Source organism: Piliocolobus tephrosceles, chromosome 13, assembly GCF_002776525.5.
Source record: "Piliocolobus tephrosceles isolate RC106 chromosome 13, ASM277652v3, whole genome shotgun sequence".
NCBI lineage: Eukaryota > Metazoa > Chordata > Mammalia > Primates > Cercopithecidae > Piliocolobus > Piliocolobus tephrosceles.
This window is the reverse complement of record NC_045446.1, coordinates 6,577,051-6,588,935: the sequence shown is the minus strand read 5'-3', so window position 1 is coordinate 6,588,935 and position 11,885 is coordinate 6,577,051.

Sequence of the window (11,885 nt, the reverse complement as noted above, 5' to 3'; positions counted from 1 at the left end):
GATGACTGCCTATAGACCCAGCCACTCAGGAGCTGTACTCCAGCCTGAGTGACAGAGCAAGACCCAATCTCTAAAACAAAACAAAACAGAGCAAAACAACAAAAAAAAATCCTATAAGTTTGCACCAAAACTTCTACAGAAATGTTCCTAAAAGCATTATTCATAGTAGACTAAAAAGTGAAACAACCTAAATGTCCATCAACTATGAATGAGCAAAGGCCAGGCACAGTGGCTCACGCCTGTGATCCCAACACTTTGGGAGACCGAGGCAGGTGGATAGCCTGAGGTCAGGGGTTCCAGACCAGCCTGACCAATATCATGAAACCCCATCTCTACTAAAAATACAAAAATTAGCTGGACGTGGTGGTGCGCACCTGTAGTCCCAGCTACTTGGGAGGCTGAAGCAGGAGAATTGCTTGAACCCAGGAGGCAGAGGTTGCAGTGAGCCGACATTGCACTACCACACTCCAGCCTAGGAGACAGAGACTCCATCTAAAAAAACAAACAAACAAACAGAAAAAACAAAAAAAAAACAAAACCCCAAAAAACAATGAATGAGTAACCAAGGGTGGTCTATCACTACAATGGAATATTACTTGGCCATAAAAAGAAATGAAGTGCTGACACATTCTACAGCATAGATGAACCTTGAAAACATTATGCTAAGTGACAAACAGACACAAGAGGACAAATACTGTGTGATTTATGTGAAATGTCCAGCATAGGCAAATCCATAGTGACAGACAGTAAGATTAGTGGTTGCCAGGGGCTGGGGGGGTGGGGAGGAAAGAGGAGTGACTGCTAATGGGCATGGGGTGTCTTTTCGGCATGATGAACGTGTTCTGGAATTAGATAGGGTGATGACTGCACAACACTGAATATATGGAAAACTACAGAATGCAGGCTTTGCAAGGGTGAATCTTATATAACAATAAAGCTGTTTAGGCTGGATGCAGTGGTTTACAGATGTAATCCCAGCACTTTGGAAGGCCAGGGTGGGCGGATCGTTTGAGCTCAGGAGTTCAAGACCGGCCTGGGCAACATGGTGAAACCCCGTCTCTACTAAAAATACAAAAATGAGCTGGGCATGGTAGCATGTGCCTGTAGCCCCAGCTACTCGGGAGGCTGAGGTGGGAGGATCGCTTGAGCCCAGGAAATCGAGGCTGCAGTGATCCAAGATCGTACCACAGAACTCCAGCCTGGGTGACAATGCAAGACCTGGTCTCAAAACAAACCAAAATCTGTTTATATATACTCTAAAACCCACCAAAAAAGTGCTGATGTGCACATGCTGTGGAGGTGGGGGATGGACTGGGAAAAGCTGTGCTTCCGGGAGCAAGAGGAGGCAGCCCCAGGGTAGTCAGGGAGCTAGACCACAGGTAAGGCCCGTGGAGCCAGAGGGCTGTGGCTAAAAGCAGCCACCCGGAACACCACAGCACCCTGGCGGCAAGCTACCTGGAGGTTCAGCCCGTCTGGTGGCGGGAAACGGGCAGCCCGCTGGACAACAAGGGGTCCTCTCGCTCTCTCAGGTCTGTGATGCTTCTGCACGAAGGAGGAGCGGATGCTCCAGGCCAGAGCAGGTTCCTCTGAGCCTTGGTCTCCTCACCTGTATAATGGGAACAGGACTCCCTCCCTCCCAGGTTGCGTGGAGATGAAATGAGATAATTTTCTGTGAAAGCTCTTTGTAAGCTGCTACATGCTAGGCAGATGTTCCTCCAGCTGTGAGTCAGGGATGAGAGCCCAGCCCTGGCGCCACCTCCTCCTCCCCCCAGGCCCAGGCAGCTGGGAGCTCAAATGAGGAGGAGGGGAAGCGCGCCCAACCCTGAGCGCTCCGTGCAGGGGGTGCCCCTGATCAGGGAGATGTTTTTATTTTTTTCCCCAGGCTTTGGGTGGGCGGTTCTGCACCTGAGAAGGACACTTTCTTTCCTCCTTATGGCTCTGAGCCTTCCGGGGGAGGGGCAGCCAGGAGGAGACCCGGACTGGGGGCCAGGTGAGCTTGCAAGGAGGCAGCACTGGGCTCCGCCTGGTGAGACGCAGCCCTCCCGGGTCCAGGAAGCCCCGTCCATCCCAGCCCCTGGCCAGCCGCATTTGAAGGCTGCGTTTGCCTTCATACTCAGTCCAGAAATGGTTTGCAGACTATGGGGGGCGGAGGGAGGGGGGGAGAAAAATAACCTTTTCCTCAACATTCATGAGTTGTTAGTTGGAATGGACCCCTGTAACAGAAGACCAAAAGAAAAAACAACAATCATGCAGAAGAAACCTCAATGAAGAGTAACTCCAAGCAGTGATGAGATTTCACTCTCATGGTGTCTTCAACAAAGAGCAATACATTTTAGAGAAATGACAGGAAAAAAGAAAAAAGCAGCTTTAGGCTTCCAAGAGCGACTACTGTGGGAAGGTAAATCTATGGCAAGAAACTAATGGTGGGGAGTTTATTTGCAGGTTCTGAAAGCAGACAAGGAGGGTCTCCAGGGATTATAGGAATATTATCAACTTACATAATTGCGTGTTTTATAGCCTCCTGTCCTGCAGCCTGTTTTTCTCCAAACCCCATGTGGCAAGTGGTCACCTTGTTGGTTGGAACCAGCTTCTGATAGACCCCAGCAACTTATAGAAGTGAACTTGCCTCATGACCATGCTAAAGTCTCCAGCCTGGAAGGACCTATAGCTTCATGACCATAACATGTGGCCCATGGGCTGATGTTAGGGAGCCTCGGAGAGCCAGGGTGATACCATTTTTAAATCACATCCATCTTGGTATTTTATTTATTAAATTAGAGACGGAGTCTTTCTCTGTGGCCCAGGCTGGAGTGCAGTGGCGTGATCTCGGTTCACTGCCACCTCTGCCTCCCAGGTTCAAGAGATTCTTCTGCTTCAGCCTCCCGAGTAGCTGAGGTTACAGTTGCCTGCCACCACACCTGGCTAATTTTTGTATTTTTAGTAGAGACGGGGTTTCACCATGGCCAGGCTGGTGTTGAACTCCTGACCTCAAGTGATCTTCCTGCCTTGGCCTCCCAAAGTGCTGGGATTACAGGCATGAGCCACCACGCTGGCCGTTTTTGTTTTTGTTTTTAAATAGAGACGGGGTTTCACTGCATTGCCCAGGCTGGTCTCCAATCTATGGCATCCTGGGCTCAAGCAATTCTCATGCCTTGGCCTCCCAAAGTGAAATCGAGACTATCAAGACATTGGCTGAGCACAGTGGCTCACGCCTGTAATCCCAACACTTTGGGATAAATGTGCTTTGATAAAATAACACTTTAATGGAGTGTCAAGGATAGTTTTCTTCAAATCAATAAAATAATTTTTGTCATTCTGTCAGCCCATCTGCATGTAGGGACAGCTTAGTTTAGCCTTTGCATAGACAAGACATATACATATATATAAAACCTAAAACAAAGACGGTGCACCCTTACTGTTGCTTTCTGAGGATGCCCTACCCTGTAATGGAGTAGCTTTCAATAAACTCTCGCTTCTCACTGCACTCTTTGACTCATCTTGAATTCCTTCCTGTGTGAGATCCAAGAACGCTCTCTTGGAATCTGGATCAGAATGTCTTTTTCCGGTAGCATCTTCTGGTGACCACCACTAAGAGACTGATATGGTTTGGCTGTGTCCCCACCCAAATCTCATCTGGAATTGTAGTTCCCATAATCCCCACGTGTCATGGGAGGTCCCCGATGGGAGGTAATTGAATCATAGGGGTGGTTATCTTCATGTTGTTCTCATGATAGTGAGTGAGTTCTCACGAATCTGGTGGTTTTATAAGGGACTTTCCCCCCTTTTTGCTTGGGACTTCTCCTTGCTGCCACCATGTGAAGAAGGACATGTTTGCCTCTCCTTCCACCATGATTGTAGGTTTCCTGACACCTCCCCAGCCATGCAGAATTGTGAGTCAATTAAACCTCTTTCCTTTATTAATTACCCAATCTCAGGTGTGTCTTCATTAGCAGTATAAGAACAGACAAGACCCTATGCCAAGGAAATTCAGTCTGCAGCACTAATTGGCCACCTCTGGAAAGTGGGGTCTGTCTTGGTGTCATATTAGGCAAGGCTAATATTTAAGTTAGAGTCCTGGTCCATGGGGTTGGAGTCCTTGCCTAAGGGGTTAGAGTCCTTGGGGCATAATAAAAATAGAAGGAGCCCTGCAAGACATTTGCCAGTGTGTGCCGTGAACTAATCTACCTTGTCCCCTTTGCCGGGTGTGAGAAAGCTACAGTTCTTGTCATTTCCCAGCTTGTTGCCTTTACTTTACTGTGGACTTAGGGCAGCGCTGCATGGCTGGCCCACAGGTTCCCTCACCTCTGATTACCACTTCCAAAGCTGTTTCTCTCTTTTCTTTTCTGCCTGCTTTGAATCTGCTATTATTAGGCTACTGGTGTTGAGATAAAACTTGCTGTTCAAGGTTACACGGAGATTTTGTTCTGGCTAAAATGTAAACATGAGAAATGCCTTTGAATCTGAAGGAAAAAAAAGGTGAAAAGGGCTTTTTAAAAACCAAACTTGCGGCTGGGTGTGGTGGCTCATGCCTGTAATCCCAGCACTTTGGGAGGCCGAGGCGGGTGGATCACAAGGTCGGGAGATCGAGACCATGGTGAAACCCCGTCCCTACTAAAAATACAAAAAATTAGCTGGGTGCAGTGGCGGATGCCTGTAGTCCCAGCTACTCAGGAGGCTGAGGCAGGAGAATGGCATGAACCTGGGAGGCGGAGCTTGCAGTGAGCCGAGATCACACCACTGCACTCCAGCCTGGGCGACAGAGCAAGACTCCATCTCAAAAAAAAAAAAAAAAAAAACACCAAACTTCCATGAAGTCTGCTTTACCCAAAATGTTGGTCCACAGCTTTCTTTGGATAGCTTGTCAGATGTCTGGGTCATTCTCAGTTAAGAAAAGTTTATGATATGGGAAAATATGTTTCTACAGTTGTGGGATGGTTTTCTCTGTAAAATACTAACATCTGACAAACAGTTCACGGTTTCTTGCTTCCTAAGTTCTCGGAGTCACGGATGGGTGAGTGCTCTTTGTTGTCCCTTCCCTTTCCTTCATTGTCTCTTTTCGTGCTCAGCCTGCTGAGCCCCAGGGGACACAGGGATGCTTGTGTTCCTTTATATTCCCTGGGGACTGGGGGTTACAGGCTCCTCCCCACTCAGAGTTGTTGGATCCTGTGGGCTATGCCTGCCAGAGAGCCCAGAGTTGTAGGGTCCTCTGGCTTGGGTGCCACCCTGTTGCATGGGGCTTTTGGCCTTTATGGGTCCAGGGCTGCCATGTCACCCTGTCAGATAAACTGAGGCTCAGAGGGATGTGTGCCAGCACCTACTGATTCTCCATCCTCCTTGTCCCTTTTTTTGGCTACATGTTTGCTGTCTGTGCCTCACTAGTGCCACATGTTGCCCTGCACTTCCATACCCTGGAGCTTACACCTAGCATTTCCCTTCTGGTCTTGATGATTTTCGTTCTTTGGGTTGTTTAATATGGCATCTCTCTGGGTGGCACTGGAGACCAAAAGCCTCCCAGGAACTAGTCTCATTGAGAAAAAGAGTAATTTTGTCCAATTCAGAAGTTATCTAAAAGTCAATTAAGGCTTTTGTTAAACAAAGTAGAAAGGAACAGTAAGTAAGGGAGAGTGAAGTGCGAAGAAAGTTATGGACATGCAGATGTATTTTTGGTAAGGAAGATTATAAAGAAAAGAGAATAATTTTGTATGAGAAAGGATCTTGTATGGTAAATTTTTGTCCTAAAGTAAAATGACTGATTATTTAGGAGGTTTAGAACAAGGCAGAAAGTCCAAGCATGTTGTAGACGGTCTGTGTAAGTCATGATAAGCTTTGTGAAGGGGAATTTATGAAAGTGATTTCGGATGTAACTAAGTTGGTTATAATTAAAAGGAAATCATTTATAATAGTCCTTCTAAGATTGGTCCCCTATGTTACAACAAGGTGTTTTTTTTTTGTTTTAAGTATGGGTTTGCTCTCAATAAAATTGCAAGATATTTTACTTGTATTTTATAACCTATTTCTTTTGAAAACTCAGAATCATATCTCAGAAGTTCAGCTTTTGCTATGTCTCGTTTTTCTCTCCTTGAGCAGGATAACTTGGTTCTGTACTCTTGGCTTTTCTTGGTATGTCTAAGTTTCTAATGTAATCAGAAAACTTCTCACACTGTTTCTGAGAGTCAGGTATTCCCCTACTATATGCATAGTTTTGAACACACTCTTCCTATGTCCGGTTAAATTCAAACACTTTTTTCATTGAGTTTGAATTCCAGTTTTTGTAAATGGGCTTCCCAGAAGGAGAAACAGTCACTGCAGAAGGGTTTTATTTGCTTTTGTGGTAGCTGGCTTAAGAAACAAGATTTTGGCTGGGCATAGTGGCTCACGCCTGTAGCCCAGCACTTTGGGAGGCCGAGACAAGTGTATCACGAGGTTAGGAGTTCGAGACCAGCTTGGCCAATACAGTGAAACCCCATCTCTACTAAAAACTAAAAAAAATTCGTTGGGTGTGGTGGTGCATGCCTGTAGTCCCAGCTACTTGGGAGGCTGAGGCAGAAGAATTGCTTGAACCTGGGAGGTAAAGGTTGCAGTGAACTGAGATCACACCTCTGAATTCCAGCCTGGGTGACAGAGTGAGACTCCGTCTCAAGAAAAAAAAAAGGAAACAAGATTTTGTAATTCCTCTGTTGTCTTTATTAGGTTTTGGATTGCTAAAAAAAAAACCCTGAGATTTAAAAGGTTTTAGGTTTTATCCACTCTGTAATGGATAAAACCTTTACAATGTAGGTGTCAATATAGTGAGACCTATTGACAATGTAGTGGTCAATATAGTGAGACCCCATCTCATGTTTTTGTTACTGTTTTTTTTTGAGACAGAGTTTTGCTCTTGTTGCCCAAGCTGGAGTGCAATGGCATGATCTCAGCTCGCCACAACCTCTGCCTCCCAGGTTCAAGCGATTCTCCTGCCTCAGTCTCCTGAGTAGTTGGGATTACAGGCATGCACCACCACGCCTGGCTAATTTTTTGTATGTTTAGTAGAGACAGGGTTTCTCCATGTTGGTCAGGTTGGTCTTGAACTTCCAACCTCAGGTGATCTGCCCATCTCAGCCTCCCAAAGTGCTGGGATTACAGGCATGGGCCACCACGCCTGGCCAGTTACATGGTTTTTAATTACCACTTTGGTTAAATGAGTAACTATTTATTTAGCAATGACCTGTGCTTCTGTTTTGATCAAATGTTTTAACCTTTTAACATCTTTAACAAACATCCTCAAAATCAAAATCTTGTTAAGTCTCTAACTTAGTTTTATTGCTGGGGCTTATTAAAGCTATAAAAGTTAATTGCTGCAAGGTTGTAGAATTTTTTTAATACCTTCTAGTTAGACCATGAAGACCAGTATCACCACTTTCAGCCCCTTGAAAAAGGTCCTTATGAGGTGGTATTAACTAATCCTTGTACTGTTAAATTGTAGGGCTTTGACTTCTGGGTATACACATCTCATCTAAAGAAGGCATCAACTCCTGCCAAGTATCTGATGCCAAACTCAAGTTAACCAAAGCCTTGTCTTTAGAACTGGGCAAAGGTGACAAAGTAAACTGCTCTCATGAAACACAGGAACAGGCCTGTATTCAAAAACATTAAGATCCATTTAATAACTTTTCCTCTATCTGGAACAATCTAATTTATTATATGCCTTGATGCTAAAAAATTTAAATGTTTGGCTACTTGTGTACTTCCTTTCCTGCCATTCTCAAAACTAGGTAGGGCTGGCCAGGTGTGGTGGCTCCCGCCTGTAATCCCAGCACTTTGGGAGGCTGAGATGGGAAGATCACTTGAGGCCAGGAGTTTGAGACCAGCCTGGTCAATATAGTGAGACCCCATCTCATTAAAAAAACAAAAAGCAACTAGGCATGGCTTATGACCTTTTGTTTAAAATGTTGTTAATTTCTTATATTTTGTTTACCTCCAGAATTTGAAATGATTCAATCCCTCCAGGCCCAAAGACTATCATATGAGATTGTAAAAGCTGATTTTGAGGGATAAAATTAGTTCAGACCCTCCAAATCAAAGATGGAAACTTCAGGGAATCACTAGCTGGGTACACCTGTCCAAGATTAAACTGGTTTTTGTTTGTTTGTTTTTCTGGAGTTTTGCTTTTGTTGCCCAGGCTGGAGTGCAATGGCACAATCTCAGCTCACTGAAACATGAAGCTAATCAGGAACTAGTTCTCGGCTCACTGAAGTTATCAAAGATTAAACTTCAGGGAATCACTAGTGGAGTACACCTGTCCAAGATTAAACCTGTTTTTTGTTTGTTTGTTTGCTTTTTTTTTTTTTTTTCTGGGGATTGCCCAGGCTGGAGTGCAATGGCACAATCTCAGCTCACTGCAACCTCTGCCTCCTGTGTTCAAGCAATTCTCCTGCCTCAGCCTCCCGAGTAGCTGGGATTACAGGTGTGCACCACCTTCAAAGATGGGCACACAGCAGCTGAACAAAACGCTTGTTTTGTTTGTATAATTAATTGCTACAAACCAAGATTACAATGGCTCAATGCATGGAGTTTACAGATAAGTTAATTTTATAACCTTGCATTTTGGCTTTTGAGTTTTGGCTCTTACATTGCTTAAAGGGGGTCCTAAAGTTGATGAATGCCTGCCTACCTCCATTCCCACCTGACCTAGAATGTTTAATTGACTATATATCTTTTGACTCTAAGTCTCTTGGCCATAGAAGTCCTACCAAGGGACGTAATGGACCCAGGACAGGTAGCACACCACCCTGGCATCGATATAGGACAAAATAAAAGCTTGGCCAGGCCGGGTGTGGTAGCTTGCACCTGTAATCCCAGCACTTTGGGAGGCCGAGGCAGGCAGATCACCTGAGGTCAGGAGTTCGAGACCAACCTGGCCAACATGGTGAAACCAAGTCTGTACTAAAAATACAAAAACTAGCCAGACATGGTGGTGTGTACCTATAATCCCAGTTACTAGGGAGGCTGAGGCAGGATAATTGCTTGAACTCGGGAGGCAGAGATTGCAAGGAGCCAAGATCACACCATTGCACTCCAGCCTTGGTGACAGAGCAAGACTCTGTCTCAGAAATAAATAAATAAGAAATAATAAAACCTTGGCCATTGATGCTGCCTCTGGCATACCTTGACAAAAAAAGGGGATAGATACACTAAAGAAATAAATAAAACCCTAAAACCCTCAACAGAATGGACCCTTCTCTTGGTCAAAGGGAATTAAAAGAAACCTTTAAAAATGTAAAAATGACTGGGCATGGTGGCTCATGCCTGTAATCCCTGCACTTTGGAAGGCTGAGGTGGATGGATCACGAGGTCAGGAGATTGAGACCATCCTGGCTAACATGGTGAAACCTCGACTCTACTAAAAATACAAAAAAATTAGCCGGGCGTGGTGGCGGGCACCTGTAGTCCCAGCTACTTGGGAGGCTGAGACCTGGGAGGTGGAGCTTGCAGTTAGCTGAGATCATGCCACTGCACTTCAGCCTGGGTGACAGAGCGAGACCCCATCTCAAAAAAAAAAAAAAAAAAAAAGTAAAAATGATGTAGTTTAGGCCATGATGGGAAGCTGGGGTTCAGACCAGACTCGCTATACCTTTTTCCCTTGGAATTCAGGCACAGCTGACCAGCATTAACATTAAAACAGAGATTATAAGACTGACAGAACAGATTCTATTGAAATAAGATATCAAATTATAAACAGGATCTAAGACCATGCCAGGCAAGGGTTAAGTTTCTATCCCAAGGCAAACAGAGTCATATATTCCATGCATGTTTGTTCAATATACATGTGTCAGGACCACCTCCATAGACATTCATAACTTCCCTGTTCAATCATGAGGCCTCATCTTACTAAAAACTTAGAAAGAAGGCCCTAGGAGTGGTGGCTCATGCCTGTAATCCCAGCACTTTGGGAGGCCAAGGCAGGCAGATCACTTGAGGTCAGGAGTTCGAGACCAGCCTGGCCAACATGGTGAAACACTGTCTCTACTAAAAATGCAAAATTAGCTGGGCATGGTGGCACGCACCTGTAATCCCAGCTACTCGGGAGGCTGAAGCGGGGTACTTCAGCCGGAAGTGCAGATTGCAGTGAGTTGAGATCAAGCCACTACACTCCAGCCTGGGTGACAGAGCAAGACTCCATCTCAAAAACAAGACAAAACAAAACAAAACAAAACAAAACACCTTGGAAAGAAGGATTCTTCAAAGATCAGTTACAACCAAAATGGAGGGTCCCCTATTAGGTATTGTTAAGCGCTCCCTCTGCTGTTCAACTTCAGGGAATCACTGGCTGAGTACACCTGTCCAAGATGAAACCTGTTTTTGTTTGTTTGTTTGTTTCTTTTTGTTGTTTTGGGTATGGAGTTTTACTCTTGTTGCCCAGGCTGAAGTGCAATGGCACAGTGTCGGCTCACTGCAACCTCTGCCTCCTGGGTTCAAGCGATTCTCCTGCCTCAGCCTCCTGAGTAGCTGGGATTACAAGTGCGCACCACTACGTGCGGCTAATTTTTGTATTTTTAGTAGAAACAGGGTTTCACCATGTTGGCCAGGCTGATCTTAAACTTCTGACTTCAGGTGATCCACCCGCCTCAGCCTCCCCAAGTGCTGGGATTACAGGAGTTAGCCACTGCACCCGGCAGATTAAACCTGTTTCTTATGAGTCCCCACAGGTACCTGAGAAAGACGCCGCCACCTACACTTAAGGTCGGGTCTAGAAGATCTAAAGAAATAAACAGGTAAGTAACATCCTTCGTCCCTCCTACTTAACAACTCCCATCCCATACAGGTTTGCACCCCCAAGAGATACCTATGGCTATGTGGTCACCCATTTAATCAACCTACAAACAACTTGTGTCTTATTTGGGATCATGAAACCCATAGTTACCAGTGTATTGATAATGTTTTGTTCGGGGTCAATGCACCCTGGGACAAGCAAAGCCCTCAATATAAAATTATATAACATCACTGACCCGAGATCTAAGCAGGCAATTTGCTTTATATTGGCTGGGGTTGGGGTTGACATCAGCTTAATGGGCCCCTGGGAAAAATTTGCCTATCACCAGGCACCTCTTCAAAATTTTGCTTCTTCATTCTACACAGTCTCATAAAACAGGGGACACTTTAGATTAATCAAAATTCTCCCTTGATTCCCTCAAATATGTAGTAATGGATAATAGATTAGCACTAGATTACTTACTGCTTGAACAAGGGGCAGTGTGCACTATAACAAAAAATCTGACTGGGCATGATGGCTCACACCTGTAATCCCAGCACCTTGGGAGGCCAAGGCAGGTGGATCACTTGAGGTCAGGAGTTCAAGACCAGCCTGGTCAACATGGTGAAACCCCATCTCTGCTAAAAATTCAAAATTAGCCAGGCATGGTGGCGCATGCCTGTAATCTCAGCTACTTGGGAGGCTGAGGCAGGAGAATTGCTTGAACCCAGGAGGTGGAGGTTGCAGTTAGCCAAGATCGCACCATTGCACTCCGGCTTGCACAACAACAGTGAAACTTCATCTCAAATAATAAATAAATAAATAAATAAACCTCCTGCACTTATGTAAACACCTCAGGTCAGATAGAAGAAGATATACAGAAGATATATGAACAAGCTGCCTGGTTGCATAAATATAACAAGGCACCATTCCAGCTATCTGGTCAATCATTAAGATCGCCCTCTGGAGTCTCACTTGGTTTTTGCCCTTCCTAGGGCCTTTGATAGCTTATCTTGTTATTACTCATCTTTGGCCCTTTCTTGTTTAACCCCTTGGTAAAGTTCATGTCTTCTGTTAATAGATTACGACAGTTCCACATAAAGATGATGCTGGCACAAGGCTTCTGACCCATTCCATCTTTAAGCCAGGAAATAAA